The 20,637-nt window shown below is 36.6% G+C and overlaps 3 long non-coding RNA genes across 5 annotated transcripts; 2 read left to right on the top strand and 1 right to left on the bottom strand.

Annotated features, from left to right (window-relative positions):
* Positions 1-12,902: 12,902 nt before the first annotated feature.
* LOC149683440 (uncharacterized) lies at positions 12,903-14,846 on the top strand. 3 transcript variants are annotated; one of them, XR_016384158.1, is made up of 6 exons: positions 12,906-13,705; positions 13,765-13,879; positions 14,060-14,181; positions 14,261-14,399; positions 14,481-14,579; positions 14,684-14,846. It is a non-coding gene; the product is annotated as an uncharacterized LOC149683440 (long non-coding RNA). The 3 variants fall into 3 exon arrangements; XR_016384157.1 differs by having other exon boundaries at positions 12,911-13,705; positions 14,481-14,846; XR_016384159.1 differs by having other exon boundaries at positions 12,903-13,705; positions 13,789-14,181; positions 14,481-14,846.
* A 64-nt stretch (positions 14,847-14,910) lies between these two features.
* On the top strand, positions 14,911-16,154 carry LOC149683439 (uncharacterized). Its single transcript, XR_016384160.1, has 2 exons — positions 14,911-15,740; positions 15,807-16,154. It is a non-coding gene; the product is annotated as an uncharacterized LOC149683439 (long non-coding RNA).
* A 91-nt stretch (positions 16,155-16,245) lies between these two features.
* On the bottom strand, positions 16,246-17,331 carry LOC149683438 (uncharacterized). The gene is made up of 3 exons (XR_016384161.1): positions 17,279-17,331; positions 16,854-16,991; positions 16,246-16,359 (listed from the first exon to the last, which is right to left on the bottom strand). It is a non-coding gene; the product is annotated as an uncharacterized LOC149683438 (long non-coding RNA).
* Between the last annotated feature and the right edge of the window lie 3,306 nt (positions 17,332-20,637).

Genomic DNA, 20,637 nt, shown 5'->3' with positions numbered 1-20,637 from the left:
CGGTCTGCCATTGTTGAAATGCTAAGATGGAGATTTGATGTGCTTGATGGTTAGCCTTCAGTGAACGATTTTATTATAACAGACTATTTGCGATTACAACTTCGTGCGTAAATATTCGAAAACAAAAATACAGATTGGCGTCTATGTGGATTGGAGGGATAGCTAGGCTGATGAGGGTATAATAGTCAGAAAAAATATGGGTTGGACTTAAGTGAGATAGCTAACGTTGTGCGATATAGATTTTCTAAATTTCTGTAAGCCGTGAAGTCGGTACAGAAATTGGAAGCACTTATGATCCGATTTGAAATCGTGAAACAGTGAAACATGTCTCTGTGAAATTCCGGCTTTGGACTGCTGCCGTCAAGGCCCGTAGCCACGGGGGGGGCACCAGGGGGCAATTCCCCCTCAAAAATATATCCTGCCCCCTGAAATAAGATTTCGGTTTGCCCCTAAATGCCCCCTCAAATTTTTCAAGGCCCCCTTATCAAATTAACTTTGTCCCAGTAATGAGTATTTTCATTTTGGTACACAAATATCAAAACTATTTAGAATGTATATTAACATATTTTAGACTTTATTGGCTTTACCTGTGTATATACCTGATACACTTGGATATTTTACTTGATATATCCCTGATTCACTTGTACAGACTGTTAAAGAAGTCCTTGCGCGTTGCGTTTTTCGCACATATTTTACTATATTTCAAAAACTATTCAAGCTAGCGCTCTGGAATAAAGTGCGTTATAAAAGTTTTGCATTCCTCTTTCATATTTTACCCGTTCCACAGTTGTCCTTTGCATACTTATACCGGAAACCGGAAATGTCAAAATTATCAACTTTGAAAATATTGGATTCTCGAGGATATAAATGCGATTTTCGGATTCCTTGGGGTCGATTCATATTTGAAAAGTTTTCACCAAATTCAATTCGGATGAATAGGTCACGAGTAATCAGCCTTTACTCAAAATATGGCAACTTCGATTTAAATGGCGATAATTCATAATCGAGTATCGAATCTTTGTCGTAATAATGATTGTTAGATGTTATGGCACTAAATGACTATATATATATGATTGTCTTGTGGCGCAATTCTTTGAAACAATTCAGGCGCTCATTAAAGGAATGGTGAAGTGGAAATAAAGTAATTTTTTATTGATTCTTCTAAAAGACCAATCTGCATAATGAAACATCCAGGAAATAACACCGAACGATTTTTAAACGACAATTAGTTTGAAATTTTATGGATAATTTTAAATAAGGATCTCCGAACAATCACGTAGCGCCCTGCTTTTTTATCAACAATTTTCTCTTGGCACGCTCCGTGTTGAATCAATTTATCGCGAGATTTTAAAAAATTTGCGCGATGTGACAATTGTGGCGCGAGACATAGAGTGTGCCACAAGAATTTTGTTAACAAAAGGGCACGGCGTTACGCGATTGGTCGGAGGTCCTTATTTAAAATGTAATTTAATTTATTTTATTGTGCTTCAAAAAATATTGAACATGCTATATAAAGAAGAATAGTTGTGCACATTTAAGCCTCCCATTTTAAGCTTAGCTTGTTGTTGGGAGGCGCAGTTTAAGTAATACAATCTTTTTTTTATTAGGGGTTAATGAGTTAGTTGTGAATAGTGCTTTAAACCGAACACAGTTATCTGATTTGTGATCCGAACAGATGAAATATCTTTGGTTTACTTTAGTTATTAGTTAAACAGTTGAGAGCCATTTTCACTTCAGATCAGATGCCTTTTTATGATACACATTCCCACTGTCCCTATCTACTATCTAGCGAAACCACAGCCAAGGGAACGGGCTTGGCAAAAACAGCGGGGAAAGAAGACCCTGTTGAGCTTGACTCTAGTCTGACTCTGTGAAGAGACATGAGAGGTGTAGCATAAGTGGGAGGTTGCTCGCGGCCGCCGGTGAAATACCACTACTTTCATCGTTTCTTTACTTACTCGGTGAAGCGGAGAGCGAACCGTAAGGTTCACCTTTCTAGCACTAAGCGACGGGCTCTCGTGGCTCGGCGCGATCCGCTCCGAGGACAGTATCAGGCGGGGAGTTTGACTGGGGCGGTACACCTCGCACGCTACAAGAAACTTACCAGCACAAAGTCAGCACCTACGACACTCCGGAGGTCCGTGCTGCTGCCCAACTTCTGTGGCCAGGGAAAACCATCCGGTTTTCAGCCTTCGTTGTCTCGGCCAGGGGCGCATGGTGCCCATTAAACGACGCTATCTGCGACTATCTCCATCTGGGTCCCGGATTTCGTCGTCTTACCACACAAGTCGCTCTCGAGCAGACGTTCAAGATTTACAAGTCGTTCACGGATGCTGTCCACTACCACTGAGTCCGGCGTTCCCTATCGCACCTGCCATTCGAAGGAGGAAGTTCGAGCATACTGGCGCAACCATCTCTACAACACAGTGTATGGAGCGGGACTTAGAACTGCGAACGCGGTCCAGAAATTGTGAGGATGTTTACTCCGATTGGCCAACTGCGAACGCGGTGACAAAAACACGCCATTGCCACATGGAGAGGAAAAATTATATTCAAACCAGTAAAATTTAAGTTCCACCCTCCAATATGAGCAATGAGGAGTTATGAGTTAGCTTCTGAACTGAGTTGTTGTATGTGTTGATTGTCAGCTGGACAAAGATTATCAACATACGGTGGGAGGTCGCCGGTGAAATACCACTACTTTCATCGTTTCTTTACTTACTCGGTGAAGCGGAGAGCGAACCGTAAGGTTCAACTTTCTAGCACTAAGCGCCGGGCTCTCGTGATAATGCTCCCTGTCAAGATCAAACGGGTCGAGAGCAGATACATCAGTTCTTTGTCGATCATGCCACGGATGCCGATCCACAGGCCGCTCTCATTTGCACGGGGATACTGGATGGGAGTTTCACTCTTAACTCCATCAACCTGTTTCCGGAACCAGACCCAGTCGTTCAGCGTGACCGAACAGCCCGTCGCAACTTCATCGTCAGTAAGCGGAAGGAGCGTCATTGACGTTATAAACTACTACAACGCCTCTATAAGACCAAGAAGAAGCGGCTTGCTGCAGAAATCTTCGACAATGTCGATGAAGTGGAGTCGAAGCCTACAATTGACAATATCAACGAGGTTTATGGCAACCTGTTCTCAAAACCATCCAAGGCCGACGGAGATCCTATCAAAACCAGACCATTAAAATCTCCTATTTACCATCCTTTAACTCTGGAGGAAGTGACTGTAGGGCTTCGGAAATGCTCGTCGCCAACGCCAGGCCCTGATGGTCTTTCATTCAGATTCCTTCGTACATCCAGTGCCAAGATGCTGACATGCGTGATGAATGCCTTTTTATACTTCAAGGACATTCCCGCGTACCTGAAGAAGTCTCGAACTGTTCTTCTACCTAAAAAGGGAGATCTAACGATGGCAGGCAATTGGCGACCCATCACTATAAGCTCTTTGCTTCTGCGAGTCTTTCACGGGATTCTTGCGAGGCGATGTACAAGGGCTATAGATCTTCATCCGGCGCAACAAGCCTTCCTCCCGGTAGACGGCATCAGCGGGAATACGCTTCTCCTAGACTATTTAATCTCGACTTCCCGTAAACGTCGCACTGAACTCAATCTCGTTTCGGTCGACATAAGCAAGGCCTTTGACTCGGTCTCACATCACTCAATCCATCGTGCTTTGCGGGCTGCAGGGATGGAAGAAGATCTTATCACCTACATACTTAACTCCTACCTTGGGTCCGAAACTACAATAACTTGCGGACCGGTGAGAACTGATCCGATAAGAGTCACCAACGGGGTTAAGCAGGGCGACCCTCTTTCGCCGCTGATATTCAACTGCGTCATGGACGAGCTCGCTCGAACATTACCATCGCACATTGGCGCTACCGTTGGGGGTGTTACCTGTAATATCCTATTCTTTGCGGACGATCTGATCCTTGCCAGTAACAGCAAGGCGGGGATGGAAGTTCTGCTCCAACATCTCCAAGTATTCTTAGAAGGTCAAGGTCTGGCTGTCAACGTTAATAAATGCAACGCCATGGCCCTTACGAAGCTTGGGAAACAAAAGAAGATAATTAATTCCGACGGTGGCCATGGAAGTCGGAATCCGCTAAGGAGTGTGTAACAACTCACCTGCCGAAGCAACTAGCCCTGAAAATGGATGGCGCTCCAGCGTCGACCCCATACGAAAATTGACTTGGTACTAGTAGAAATATGAGTCGGTAATATACCAAATTTCCGTAATTTTATAATGGAGTTGTCAAAATTTTTTAAAATTTTTGTGCTCAGAGTATACAAACCTCTGGGAGTGAAACCTACCAAAGACTAAAACTACGTCCTTTTTTACTTCGGATTCCCGTTTTCCTCGATTTCCCGTTCGTTCATGCAGCTATTCTAGCTTAAAATAGTGGTTCACACATCCTCATATTGTTAGTCACTTAAGTAGAGTTTACTTGAAAGCCGGGCCAAGTAGTCACACGCACATGCTAGTGCTCTGTTATTTGGGTTAAGGGCTCATTAAAAGTTGATTTTATATTTAAATAATCAACTATTTCTGTATTTACTTCTAAATGGACTCGCCAGGCGCCAGCTAGCTCTAAAAATCGTTAGTTAAAGATCAGATTAGAAAAGCCACGGCTACCGTCTTGGTAGCAAAAGCCGCAAAATCATGTAAAGCACCTTATACAGTGCTCACAATTCAACGCTGTTTAAAATTAAATTTACTGTAAGCACGTAAAATATAAATTACCAAATTTAGTGACTGAACTGTCATTCTGGTTTTCCCAAAATTTAAATCAGCAATTTACCGGGTAAGTTACAGTTTTTAAAATATACATTAACTTCACATCTCTAGGTACGAGGGAAAAGTTGTTTCTAGAAGCAGGTAATTATTTTTGTGGCACCAATTTATTCAAAATCACAACTTTGGTTGCGATTGTAATTTATTCCACCTATTTAATAAAGATAGAAAGAACTTGTCGTGCGAGAGGTTGTCTATGATTTATCAAAACACAGTAACTAGCCTTGACCAGGGATCCATGTAATTTTATTAGCAGGAATAGAAAACGGTTAGTCTAAACATGAACCTTCAATCTAGAAGGACCAGAAACTGGGAGGTTTTTTTCTGCATACAACGTCTATGAGCAGTTGCCCGCCAATTTCGCAGGGTACGCGCACCGCGGTACAACTTAAACAAACGTGACGCTTTTGGAAAGAGTACAAAACTTATGTTTTTACATTTTAATTTCTTTGAATCAGTCTCACAATTGCCAAACGCACAAATGTTTAATTTTCCTATTTTTAATTATTTTACTAAACTCTACTTTCAAATTGATGCAAAAAAATTAACATTTGTCCCAAGGCTTAGCGAAATGAGACCAAGCGGCCATTTTACTTGTTTACATTGTACCGTCTTTCTTCAAGACCTTGTCGTCTGCTAGCTTTTTCCTTTATTATTTTGGGACAGTTTAGCAAGAAAATTTTAACATGGGATCCGCCATTAAGATTCTGGTCCATTATATAGAAGGTTCATGGTCTAAACTTCAGTCCGACTCATTGCCCAGTCCCCTTCAACTCGTATCGAAAATTTTAAATTATCTAATTGGCTCACTTAAACTACGTTTTGATGACATTGCTGACGGAGACGGCCAAAAATAGATCCATGGATATATAGCATGCGGCTAAATGCCTGAGGAAACGACTTGCAGTGCGTGCTTCAAATTAATCTAATTCCTAAATTATAATGAAAGTTTATAAACTATTTCCAGGCGAAATACAGAGAAGTGCTTTCCCAGTTTATTGGAGATGTGTTAAACCACTTTTGGTGGTGTGCGAAAACTTGTGAGAAAAACCTTAATTACATGATTGTAAGTTATTTGCGAAAAGCTTATAATACTCTAGTATTTTATTGATTCATTTCATTGAAACATTGAAGGTGCTTGGATTCAGCTATTACATCAAGTCCAAAATGTGCACGAATGGACTTTACGCAAATGTGCCCATGCCGAATTGAATGAAGAAGAAAGGACAAAACCGTGGTTAATTAAACAAATTCTTTCTTTTATGGAGTTGAAGAAATTACTTTGTAAAAGGAATTTTTTAAAAGAATTAAAATTTTTCCTAAATAATAGGTTTCATTGAATGTTATTTATGAAACTATATTATACTCATCTCAGCAAGGTTGGTTAAATGGTAATATCTCTAGTTTTAGCCACCCAAAAATGCGGATTACAACAAGTAAAACCCTTAGACCAAGTTATTAAAAGTATACCGTGACCATATTTCAACCCCCCAAAATTATGGTTATGAATGTTTTTGGCTAGGATGTGTACTTTCAAGATATATGGAGTTTGGTTCTAAACTTTTAATCAATCGTTTAGGGTAGCTGAAAAGAGATTTGACCATCTACTATCCCTAAATTCATGTACTTGAAATGTTCTTAAAATGGGACAACCTATTGAAACGTTACTGATCGAATCTGAATGCAATGATCCTAATGTAGTTCTAAAGTAAATATGAAACTTTCTTTCAGGAATACAGGGCAATTGGAATCATTTCATAACCTCCTATTGATGTACGCTCCAAAAACACCTAACTATCCGTAAGATCACACCAACAAATTTATAAAATAATCATCTAAGACAGGAAATGTAATTTAGATGCAAAGGCTATATAGGAAGAAATGTCCTTGCCATTATGGACCACAAAAAAGGCTTAATCGCTCGGTTGCATTAGGCAAAACATGGAAGCAACGGTATGTACCACATGATGGAAGTAATAATTTAAACTATAGTTAATGGAAATCTTCCCAACTGTTATCTGAATGAAAGCAAAATATTCCAAAGCCACGTCAACATGGACAGTTGTTGACGTGAAATTACCTAAGAGGGCCCAACACTCGAAGGAAATGTGGCACCTGATATTGTCAGGTGAGGTTGTTCGGAGTCTAAACGAACATTTTCCTGAAGATCCTTAGGTAACAACAAAACGGAAAAATTTCGCCTAGACACCTTGCCCTCCTAGAGCAGAGCGAGTAGCAGCTAGGGAAAATACTGAAAATTCGGGGACTTCGGTAATTTCCCCATTTTAGAAGGACTTGAAATGTTTACAATTTGGATACCTTGAGTCCCATACTCCAAAAGGGTTTTATTTTTAAATCCAATATAAACAATTTTGTTAATTGAATTTTTAACCTGCAAAGAATGGGTTTTATTCTTTCAATTTTTAACCTATAAAATGTTTTTAACCATTTTAACTTTTTACCTACTAAGAAAGAGTTTTATTTTTTATCTTTAGCCTAATAAGTGTTTGTTTTTAATTTTTTAGCCCACTTTGATATGGTTTTACTTTTTTTTAAGTTTTTTAGCCCACTATGAAATGCTTTTACTTTTTTTTAATTTTTTAGCCCATTATGAAATGGTTTTACTTTTTTTTTGGTTTTCAATTTTTGTAACCCACTCCTAAAGCTTTTTATTTTGTCAATTTATCAAATACCACTATAGAAAAGGTTTGTTTTTTAAATCTCACTATAAGACTAATAAAATGTTTGGAGTATGGTTTTATTACTAACTCAAGGCATGGGGAAATAAGTGATGCCATAAGAAAATAATATATAGCTCCCTATAAGTATGAAACTCTCCATTTAAGCCATGTAAACAGCATTTTCTTCCATTGAAATTTGTAAAGTTTCTAATGCCACCTATTTCAGTTGAAGGGGTTTGCTTACCATTAAACAGAGCCCATTTTCACCTTCCCTCTACAATGGCATACATTGCGGTTTTTTTGCACTTAAACAATTTGTCTTACACGTGCAAGGCATAATGGTATTAAAAATTTTAATCGTTAAATTGGAAGACAAAGGTTTTTCTACGCACTCCAATTGATAAGTTAGCGCTTTTACTTGTTTTTAACAAAGACTCTATGAAATAATTCGCTTATCCTTGTAATATTCTTTGGATTTTGAAGATCTTTGTTATTAGGTTTCTTTTCTGAAACTGAACTGAGTTGAACTTTGAGTAAAAAGTAAAATATTTTTGCTAGATGGCGTTACCGTACGCCAATTTACTACCCTAGAAATTTTTTGTTACAACACGGCGATAAAGTAGTTCCGGGAAAGGTCCGGTTAGCCCCTTTAAAGGTGACGTCGCAATACTCTGAATCGGACAGACAAACTTCGCTACGGTTGACTCTTAGTGGTGCGACTTGTTTAATCGAGTTTTTTGCCACATCGTAGTGTACGATGAGGCTCTTAGTTTGACCCGAACTGTAGTTGTGGCCGAGGTTGTCGCTTTCGTTATCGTCAGATTTTAGCTTAAAAGGAACTCTATAGTACCTAAACCCACCAATAGGGGTAGCTGAGCTCGGTTAGAGATTTTATTTTAATTTAAATTTTTCTTGGTCGCAGCCGGGCTTCGAACCCGGGTCGCTCTCGCAGCAGTATGGCACTTAACCACCGGGTCGGGAATGAGGGAGGTCCCCATTTATTTGTGGGGTCGTATACTTCAGTATTTTTGGGGTTGTATTACTCCGAATTTGTGTCTTTTGATCTTTATATTTCTTTTCATTTTATTTATGTGCTAATTAAATAGATAACGATGTGGCTACTATTAAGGTCCAGCCCTTGGGCCCTCTTGTTTAAACTATTTTCGACTTGTGCCATTTCAACATTGCTTATCCCTCCGCGTTAAGTCAGTTCTGGTTCTACTAGAGATACAGGGATGTCCTTTGAGTATGTTATAGTCCAATTTATACTCCATCCATTCATACTATAAATCTAGGGCTACGACACACAGGGACCGAGTAAATAAGCAAAACATAAACAAACAACCCCCTCCGTAGGATTAACAGTACACCCAAATTTGGAGGCTCATAACTCTGGTTCTACTAGAGATACAGGGATGCCCTTTGAGTATGTTATAGTTCTATTTGTCCCCATCCAAACTAATTTAGACTGACTTGTCCATTTCCTGGCCTCCTTGTGCTTTTGCCGCCATTTTGGAAAACGGCGATAATCTAATTTGGAGATAGGGCTCAAACTACAAATGTGATCTCTACGCGGTTAATCACGTTGGATTCCGCATCAAATTATCTATTAAATGGCGAAGATAAATTTTCAAATTTCTTTTTAGAAAAATCTCATAATTTTACTTTTAATGTTACAAGTTCGGAGGTCTACAGTTCAAAACCCGTCAGTTCTACGAACTCAAAACCAAGATTGTGGCTTTTTCGGTCTCTGTTTAGTTGATACAATTTAATTTAACTCATAAATTAAATTTAATTAAGGTTGCAAATAGAAAATGAATATGGGTGAAAATGACAGTAATCTCAAATTTAAAAACCCGCTGCATTAATTGTGTTAATACCGTGCAAGATCCAATATTATATGAAATTTGAAACTACAATCTTTAATTATTTTTATTACAGGGAAAAATGAACCTTAACTAGTCAAAATAAGTTATGATATAACTTTAAAGGTTATAAAGTTTTTAATTTATATGTTTAGTTGCAAAACGTTACTACAGATGGATCTGTAATATAATATTTATTTATGTCAGGGACCTTATAATGGTGCCGATAATTAATTTTCGAACTTAATTTGGCTATTAAAAATTTTTCAGAGCTTAATTTTAACAATGGAGACTTTTAATTAAATTGATTAGAAAGCCTTAATTCAGAAACTTAATTTTCCCGCCTTTTTCATATACTTTTGCCCGCGATTTGTGTTTTCGGTCTATTTTATTTCAAGTTTCGGTTGCTTAAAATTCGCCCAAATTTAAAAATTATAGGCCTAGGATTTATTACGACTTTCGACAAAAATATAGGACTTTACAGGACAATTTTAAAAAATAGAATATTTTACAGGATTCGGATGAAATTTGAAACCCCCGACTTTTCCAGCTTATCCCCAATAGAGCTATCACAGTTGTGAAGTCATTTCCTAGGTAAAACGACACATGGCAGTGGGCGCTGGTTCTATGGGCAAATACCATGGGTGACGTCACACTAAGGCTTATGAGATAGCTCTACTAACGAAAGGTATTGTTCATTCCTCCAAAAAGATAAAAAATACGTGTTCCAAACGCCCCCTAGCAGCAGCTACTATCTCTAACAAGAAGTTACAAGAAAATTGAACCCATTTATCACTTATCCTATGACGTCAAATTTGAAATCATTCCTAAAGTGGGCGCCGCCATCTTTAAAATCCGCAAATTCTATTTATTTTGCCTAGAGATGGCGCTCTATCTACACAAGTTTTGGTCCAATAAATTGGGGAATGAAGAGGGAATCAGGGTTCATGAAAACCGGGAATACCTGGTAAAACCTCAGGGAAAACTCAGGGAGATTTCAAATTTTTAGTAAAATTTAGGGAAATCAGGGAAATTTGCGTCAAACAGGGGCCGGGCAATTAAGTAAAACGTTCACTAACATACCCCCTCAATAGGATTAACATTGCAATATACATTGGAGGCTCATAACTCTGGTTCTACTAGCGATACGATGATGACCTTTGAGTATGTTTTTGTCATATTTGCCCCCATCCATTCCTTCGTTCCTTCGTGAACATTTGCTCCATATAGGGGAAAAACCTGATAAATTCAAGGAAGTATATATGCAAGAGAGTATTAATACTCATTGATTCTTTGATAATTACTAACAATTTTATTAAAACTCCGAATAACCCTACTAACACTACTAACTAATTTCGGGAATTTTAAACAATTGCTTTTGGTTTCATTTCCTTTCTAACTGTAATTGCGTAAAAATATTATGGTGCAAAATTATTTCGAAGCCAATATTTATTTTAAAAGTTGCGGTTGCTTACTACAAAATCATTATTAAGTTAAAAAAAGCCTAATTTTTCTCTCGATCAAATTAATAACAAATTAGCCTAACTAAATTTTAGAGCAGATTCGAACTCACCATCTTTTCTCGGCAGTCTAACGCGTCATCTACTACACCACTGGATCTCTGATTTTTAAAATCGTATTAGTTTCACTATGGTCCTTTTTCAACTTAACATTGTTTTGAACCAAATGACAGGCTTCGCGTAAGCCAAAAAGCTAAATACTTGTAACATTAAAAAAATAATTTGCAAAGTAAAGTTTTTGCGCCGTAATTTTCTTCTCCAAATAAACTACTGACCTGCTAACTGAAGTTTTTCTGAAATATGTCCGTAATGTCTTGCTTGGATAACCTCACAAAGATAAACTTGTACTCCTGGTAATATATGTATTTAAACTTGTGTTTACGGTTTACCTTAACAGGAGAATATCTTTGCGAGTACGGTGGAGAATTAGTGGAGAGCAGCTCAGTCGAGAAAAAAATATTTGGCCACAGAAGGGCATTGCTACTTTTTTCATGTCAAACACAATGGCAAAGATCTAACATTTGACACTTCGGATGGAAATAAAATCGGAAGATATATTAATCACAGAAGGAAGGACTACACCACTGTAGCGAAAAAAAGAGTAGTTGACGACGTTCTGCGATTGATTTTCTTCGCGAACCGTGACATGCAAGAGAGAACCGAAATAACAATAGATTACAATGCCAGAAAAGGTTCTCCTGGAGAGGTGCCTTTCTGGATGTTCGTTGACGAGGTGATTGAAGATGAGTTCATCGACACTGATGATGAACAAACACCATCTTCCTCCGAATAACTATATTATTTTATTTCTGTTTTCAATTTTCACCAATGAAAGTTTTTTCTTTTCAATAAGGAAACTAATGAAAGAACTCTGCTTTTTTATATTAAGTAACATACTAAACTATGGGGAACTAATTTCACAAGAGACAAGTTGGGAAACAATGTATAAAATATACGTAATAAATACTCCCAAGACAAAAGATCCCCGGTCATAATCCACCGACTTTTGAAAACGTACAAAATTTCCCCTCTATCAATAGTAAATCCCCCGTTCATTTTCCCAACATCCTAATAAAGAGTAAAAAATCCTTCACTCTCTAGACGAACGCCCCTACGTTCTTTCATCCTTCTTATTGCATTTTGTAGAGCTGAGGTCACAATATTAACGAGATGGTCGCAAACGTCAAGCATAGGAACGTTGTAGAGGTATTTCACATGAGCAAAATATCTTGATCCCTTGAGGACCCTACTCGAGTTTTGCTTTTTTTCACGCGTAGCGAAAATACGATACTGGGATTTTTGAGTGGTTTCCAAACGTTCCACGAATGAGATAATAGTAAAAAACCGTCCAATTTTATTTCAGTTTGAATACCATGTGCTGGCTCCGAATTCATGATGTCGAACAAACATTTAATTTCAATATAATACGTTTCTATCTATTTACCGAAAATAATAGGAAAGCCGTGAAAGAACATTTAGGTTTTAATCTTAGATTTATACAGTGGTGTAGCGAACCTCTTAGCCATAACTTAAATGTAGTAAACAAACACGAATGGTGACAAATATATCAAAGTATTTTAACAATGAGAACTCTACAAAATGTAAAGGATTGCGACGATAAGAACTGAATCTCGCAGGAGCAAACATCAATAATTATACTGCTACTAGAAGGGTGGTCCTTGTATAGTAGGGTTTGTTCAGAGCTAACCGAAAGTAAAGGAACAAAACTGCTGCTTAACCAGTGGCTTAACTAAGCAATAACTTAATGTTTTGTTACGGTTTAGGCCTACCGTTTCGGACGACAGTTTACGCTGTATAGTTTGATTTTTTCGATCCTTTCTTGATTCAGTGAGAAGGCTTTAAAAGGGAAAATGTAAGGACACACATTGCATTCATATTCAGTGAGAACTCAATGTTTTGAATGTGTGGGTAAACTAGTTTACCTAATTTTTTTTTGCTACCGATTTTTGCTAACCCGGCATAACTCTCAGAATTTTTCAGAAAATTAAGCGGCGTCTGCTTATTCTGAGAGAGCGGTAGCTCTCTTAGATAAGACTTCATACTGCCCTTAATGTATAAGGGTGGTTTTTTGATTGGATGTAACTTTTTTTGTATTAAGTTTACTGTTTTGAAAAAATTCCACAGAACTACAATTAGGGCCCTAAATATGTGGTTAAAATTTCAAAAAGATCCATCCATTAGTTTTTCTTATAAAAAATAAAGTTGCTAAGGGTGGTTTTCATTTCCATAAAATTCATCACACCTTTTGTTGAAAAACCGGAATTTTTCCCATAGAAATAACATGGGAAATTTTCTGAAAAAAACGATCCGGTGGCTCCGATATTAGAAAAACTATACGTTTGTTGGTTTTGGGAACGGTCTTAAATGAAAGGTACAACATTTTTCATTCCGCTAAGCTATTTTCATGGAAAATAATTAAGTTTAAGTATTAATTTTGATAACATTTAGAACATAACTCGATTTGCGATTTTATATCATGGATACACTAATTTACTAGAAAATATCAGCGCGATTAAAATTGGCCTTTTTTAACGCTTAGTTGCCTCATAATAATTTGAGAGTTTCTTCATAAAGCTTTATGGATGAAATGGCCTATAGAGAGCGCGATAAGACGGCTTTAATAATGCCGCGCAGCCGCCGTGAGTCCCGTGACGTTGAAATGGCGATAGTCGGCGACGCCATCAAATACTCGAGTCTAAATCGTCGCCTTAAATAGCGTTTATGAACTTTATGAAGCTTTTGGAAAGTAATTTGGTCTAATTTTAGTATTTTTAGTTGCTAAAACTTAATATTTTTTAAATATAAAACGCTTAAGGTAAGAATTATCATTAAATTTGTAAATTATTGTAAATTAATCTATTTCATTTCACTAAGCCTTGGTCAAAACAATTTCCGTAGCACGGTTCTTATCCCATCCTGGCTCCTGGTTTCCTCATATCCTCTGCTCTTGGCTTCGAAGTTTAATGCTTTGTTTATCTCGTCAACATAGGTAACAGTAGCGCTAGTTAATTTAGGATACCGTTATCTAATTTGCTCAAATCAGGGTAGAAAAAATGTAGTCTTGTTCTTTAGTACACTTGGGCTTTTATCCGTTACCGCTATTTCCATATCTCCATTGTATTAAATAAAAATTGGCATTTCTACCCAAATAATTGAAATATTTAATTAGGTAATGCTTTTTGAAAGACCACGCTTACTACAGAACAACCAACGTAACATCTTTCTTTACATTGTAAACTATTAAACACAAGAAATAGCACTGCCGTTAACGGTGATTTTCCAATGAAATAAGTAATGACTGCACACCTTATAAGTAATGACTGCACACCTTATTTTGTCAACTAATAGACCTCATTTATTATAATTTTAGCTCAAAGTGCTTTAATTGACACGCTTTTAACAAGTTTTATTATTAATTGTGATTATATGAATGTTACGCTTGATGGATGAAGTTCAGTTTGGTACGCGAGCCAACCAACAAACAATGGTTTCTAACCAAATAGACTATTGTGAGTAAATCAAAAATAGTAAATAATTTCCTAGAATGCTGCTAGTATTTTTCGTTTATTTCAACAAAATACTTCCATCAGTTTGACGGAGAAAATTCTGCGTTAGCGTTAACACAGTTTTCTAAACAACAAATAATGGAATGTTGAAATCAGTATTTAATGCCCAACATTTGTTATTAGGTAAAAATTTAATTATAAATAAAATTTTCGCGTGTCCAGTCACTGTCCATAACTCAGTTTAAAAAAACCAATGTTCCTACTGTTGTAAAATTATTCATTTGCAGAAAAAGTTTATTTTGCCAAGGTTAGCGGAGCATCTAGTGCCGTCGGGTTAAATTAACCCTAACAGATATTCTTTGAGATGTGTGGAAATTTGTTATGTGGACAAAATTGTTAACGCAAATTTATAAATAAATTGACAATTTTAATAGATATTATTAATATTATACAACAGTAGCTAAATGACTCCATTCATTCATTCATGACATGATTCATTAATTTCAGTATACATGTTTGTTCATTATTGTCAGTATTCATGTTTGTTCATTATTGTCAGTATTCATGTTTGTTCATTATTTTCAGTATAAATGATTCATTTATGTCAGTGTAAATAATTCATTTATGTCAGTGTAAATAATTCATTTATGTCAGTGTAAATGATTCATTTATGTCAGTGTAAATGATTCATTTATGTCAGTGTAAATGATTCATTTATGTCAGTGTAAATAATTCATTTATGTCAGTGTAAATAATTCATTTATGTCAGTGTAAATAATTCATTTATGTCAGTGTAAATAATTCGTTTATGTCAGTGTTAATAATTTATTTATTTATTTATTGAATGTGTTGTTCACAAAGTCAACAATATGACGTATGTGTCAACATCGGAGTTTAATACACTAGGCAAGTTGCGGAAAGACAATAATGGAGTAGAGTAATACGAGAACAAAAATGGATAATGTAATATTAAAAAAATAATAATAACAATAAAAACAATGTCAGTTAATTAGGAATTCCCTGCACATTAATGCAATTTTTTATAATAATCATTTAGGTTGAAGGGTGAAAGAAGTATAATGCTTACGATTTAATACAAAAAATGTCTAATAATTTACGACGAAAATGGGATTTATTAGTTAGAATGACGACATGATTCATTGGGCAAGGAATTACAATTGTCAATGACAGGCTGACAGCACATGCAAAGTGTGTTTGTCCGAAAACTGCACAGCACAGACCTCTAGGCCTCAGTCTCAAATACGTGTTAAACCTTAATGATGAAACCTCCGCTGCCGAAACTTTGGCGATAACTTTTCAAGGGAAATTATGCCAAACAGAACTGTATAGATTCTTTCATTTAATATTATTTTACATTTACATTATTTAAATTAAAATACTTCATTAAAGGTAAAAATTATTGCGGTTTACTGAGTTCCCAGTTTTATACTCACGGAATAAAACCAAGTAAATTAATTTTTATTTTAAATGCAATTTTAACGATAGTATACAACACATAGCTTGGAAATTACGCATGACGTTTATGATTGATTTCTTATAAGTGTTAAGTAAGCTTTATGATAAAAACAAACAGGACATTTCTACTTAAATTTTCGTGTTGAATATCAAACATATTGTAGATTTCTAATTAATCATTAGAAACACATTACATTTATGAAGATATTTTATTAAATATTACAAACATTAATTAATGTTGAATTAATAAATAAAATTGGAATAAATCATTATAAAACTGCACACCATTTATGATTTCCTGGTCCCGTACACCTTCCCCCCTCCCCCCTCCCGGGTGTAAACTAAAAAATTGGAATAATAGACCAAATTTAAATGATTAATAGAAAAGTGAATTATGTAATTTTAATAATTTAATTAATTTTAAAACAATAAAATTTTTGTCATTTTTACAAACTAAAAATAAAAAAAAAACAGGTGAATGATGATCCTATATAAAACAAGAAGAAAAATTATACTCTAAGAAGAATTTTATTGGGGCACAGGAAATTAAATTAACCATATAATACTGGTAGAAAAGCCAGTAACAACTAATTGTAAGGCTAGTTTAAAGTTTCGCGCGTATTAGCAACAGGTCCCTTCATTGTCACCCACAACGTCCTGGCTAATCCATAACTATGAGACTTTACTCATAATAGAGTAGTGGCACTCCATGTTAACTACCCATAGAGCTTAATGCAGTCAAAGGCAAGTAGGTGCCATTACTCTATAATACATTTTAGCCCTAACCAAAGTTTTGCCTATTCTGGAGAAATATGCTCAGAGTTTTACTATATTTCGCCATTCATAATATTTGTACCTAAATTTTTTAGTATAACATTCATGTCTAACATTAATAAAAACTGTTAACATTTTTTCCAGTGCCCCAGTTTAATATAATTCATCACATTATTTCTAAGAACTTTAATTATTTATTTTACTTACAAAACAAAAATTAAACAGTCTCCTTGGCGACAGTCTCCTCCCTATCGTCATCCTCCATTTGGATGACGACATCCTGGGGGGCCTTCGGTGGCACCCCCTCTCCTTCCTTGCCCTGAGGCATTTCCTCCTCCTTTTTTTCTTTTCCAATAATATAAATAGGCTATTAACTATCTTTATTGAATTTAGACTATCTTTTTGTTTGCTAAGCCATTCATTTGGTCTAACAATTATTAAACACAAGGAGGATTCATACCATTTACACCTGAAGGCTAGGAGGCGCCTGGAGGAAAAAATGTAAAAGGGGTTTTTGTCTTCCAGGTAGCCTGCCCTCCTGGCGTAAATAATATGAATCCCCCATATGTGAAAACTAAATATAGTTTAGGAACTAGAATTTGGATAAAAAAGGCCCAGTGTTTACTGTTTACAATTTACTAGTCATGAGAGATAGTATTGTGCTGCCAGTCTTGCAACCACGGAGTTGTATCCAGGGCCGGAAATAAGCACAGGACACTGGACATTGTCCAATAAAATTTTAAAATGTCCCATAACTTTTTAAAAAACTAAGGGGGTCACTGGACATTTTGACCAGTATATTTTCCGAGGTTTTGATAGCTTGACTATGAAGATGCGACACTGTTTTAGCACACTCCAGTGGACAATGTCCAATAAATTTTCCAGTCAAATGGGGGGTCACAGGACACATGTCCTATAAGATTTTTTTCTTATTTCCGGCCCTGGTTGTATCATTTCTTAAAATACATGCAGGGTGGGAAATAAGGATTTTTTTGAAACTGGACATGGGGACAGCGACCCCCTGGAATAAATAAACTGGTCCATGACCATTCACCAGGACGCGTCGTCTGCTAAAGTAAAGAAGTGGATAATTCAAGCAGTTGAGATAATGTCTGGACTCTGGTTACCCTTGAATTTTATTAGTGGTCTAGTGGACCACTGACCCCCCTCCGATTTAATTTCTAAACTGGTCCAGGCAATTTTTAACCTGGTCATTTGCCCTGTGCCACCGCCTTATTTCCCACGCTGATCAAGACTGAGTTGATCTTATTGATAAATTGGCTCTAACTTGTTATAATATTTAAATGACACATATAGGGCAAATTGCTACTACCACCAAGATCTGCACCAGAGGCGGCTCCAGGCGAGCTTACTATATGTCTCAGACGACAGCTTATTCTGTATTATACAATAAGCCTCTGGCTTTCTTTTTACCCGTCAATAAACTTTATTATTATTATTATTATTATTATACTCTGTTACAGCAACGGTGATCAGCACGCTCAAAGCTAGGTCTCTATGTAACGTAGCTTTGTGCGTAATGTTAAGAGACGAAAAACTTCAGTAACTTCAGGTTTAAAATATGCGCGAGACGCTAGTTTCTTACTTCCAGAAGTTCCAGTGCACGCCTGCACGGACCTTTAGGCCTTAGTTTCAAATACGGGTCAAATTGCCTAAGGCCTAGAGGTCCATGCACTCGAGCTAAAAAATTCGCGGATATTTTAAATCCTGAAGATCCTTATTTTCCTCGTCTCTTGTCAACGCGTGAAAAACTACGTTACATAGAGACCTAGCTTTGCGCGTGCTGACAACCGATGTTGTAACAGAGTATATACAGAATAAGCTGTCGTTCGAGATAGGGAGTTGCCTATCCTATAGCGTTAAAACAAATTCCCTCACGCGCATTCTTTATCCATGGTCACACCATCAGCTTTTAAAAAAGGATCCGTACCTTTCAGGACAGGGCAATTTCTAATGAAATGGCCTGTTTTTTTACATAAATAACAAATGCGCGGACGCCCCCCACGTTTACCGCCTCGACCACCGCGACCACCACGACCGCCGCGACCGCCTCCACCACCACTGTTATTCGTCACGTAAACGTTGCCCGTAATCTTCCAGCTGTCCATTGTAAGCCTTGGCCGGTTAACAAGGAATTAAAAACAAATCACAATTAACGTTAGAAAGTGCTCCCTATCTATTTTCAAACTAATTCATATAAATAAACCTTCAAGTTGTTAAATATATGACTTAGCTTAAAAACTAATAAAAGAAAATTAATTCTTAAATAAATTTTGGCATAGAACTCACTTTCGTTCCTTAAAATTTGAAATTTGCGACACTGACTATAGCCCACTCGATCACGCACTCCACCGTCGTGGAGCGCGTGATCGAGTGGGCTATGCACTGACAGTGTAAAATAAAAGAGAGGACTAATAATAATAATTAAAAATTTAAATATTTGTGTGAATGCTGAGCTCCATAAAGGAGCTGCCCTGTGTTTTTAAAACTATTATGGGACATTTTAAAATTTTATTGGACAATGTCCAGTGTCCTGTGCTTATTTCCGGCCCAGCCTATAAATGTTCTTGTGCTTATTTTCGGTCCTGTACACAACTGTGACTTTTTAACTAAGCCTTTTTTATGTTAAGTGCCAGTGCGCCACGTTTTCGGGTGCCTTTCGGTGTTTTGGACTTTTGGTACGTATTCTCCAACACATTTTCCTCTGCTACTACTAAGACTTACAATTAATTTCATTTCTAATTAATCTTTTAAGGGTTAATAACTGCTTTTATTAGTTCCATTACTTTACAACGTCTGTATTAAATTATTTACATTTTTTCTCTTGTTTAATTTTTATTCTTTTTTCCCTTCACGTTAAGCCTAATACTTTTTATTACATTTCACTGTATGTTGTTTTTATTTAAGAGTGTATATAATTGTACTTCTTTGTGCAACGCTTTATTGGATAGCTTTGTGGTTCCAAAGCGTTCTTTGTGCAACGCTTTATTGGATAGCTTTGTGGTTCCAAAGCGTTCTTTGTGCAACGCTTTATTGTATTTCTTTCCGGATCAAAGGTGTTCTTTGTGCAAGAGCTAATTCGGGTTCTTTGCAAACACAAGTTGAAAATTGCTGCGTGGAATTAAAATCAGTTTCAAAAATACAGAACTGTGTTATATTTCTTTACGAATATTCGAAATGGTTTCTCGAGCAGAACAAAAGAAAATATATAAGCGCTTAGTAATGCGAAAAAAAAGAGCGGAAGGCAAGTTAAAATCGCAAGTTCAGAGTAAATCATTGAAACATGATAAAACTAACAAACTTAAGTGTAAACGGTACTATCTTAAAAACAAGGCGTTGTTTAAGAGAAATAGTGCAAAAAACTATGTGGAGCGTAAATCTCTACTTGAGACAGGGAAAAAACCTAAGAGAACTATGCCGCCAGGTGGAGACGCTAATTTGCGCTCAAAAAATAGAAAACCAAATAAACGGGATAAATTTGTCTTTGCGAAAAGACTCCTTAATGCGGGGATTTTCAAGACGAAAAACAAAAAATTTATAGCCGAAAGTTACAAACGGTTTCTAGTCACACGTTTAACTGAAAGGCTGGCAGTATTGAAGTTTTTGACGGTGAGACTAGTAAAAGATGCACCAAATTTGTCTCTTACAAGCTAAAATGCCAATTGTTAGCTGGTAAAATATTGCATTTGAAAAGGCAAATGTATTCGGCATACCACGCCCAACTATCAGGGATGGTTAGCGAATTTAAGGATTTTGTCAAAAAAATCAAAGAAATTGGGTCAGTCACTTGTGACAATTTGACGGAAGTTGTGGGTGGGAAAAGGCTTCACAGTAGCCTAAAAGAAGCCTATTTTCATGAAATTACCTATTATGCAATTGGGAATAATGGCAGAATACGGAAAAAGGACGAAGAGTCACGCTATACCAAAATTTTTCAATTGAATTCTGATGGTAGTGTACGGAAGGTTCT

The sequence above is a fragment of the Phalangium opilio genome, unplaced genomic scaffold (genome assembly GCF_054372755.1).
Source record: "Phalangium opilio isolate 3A_F unplaced genomic scaffold, DU_Popi_V2 ptg000037l_1, whole genome shotgun sequence".
NCBI lineage: Eukaryota > Metazoa > Arthropoda > Arachnida > Opiliones > Phalangiidae > Phalangium > Phalangium opilio.
The sequence above is the reverse complement of the archived record's forward strand: the minus strand, read 5'-3'. Positions and strand labels throughout refer to the sequence as shown.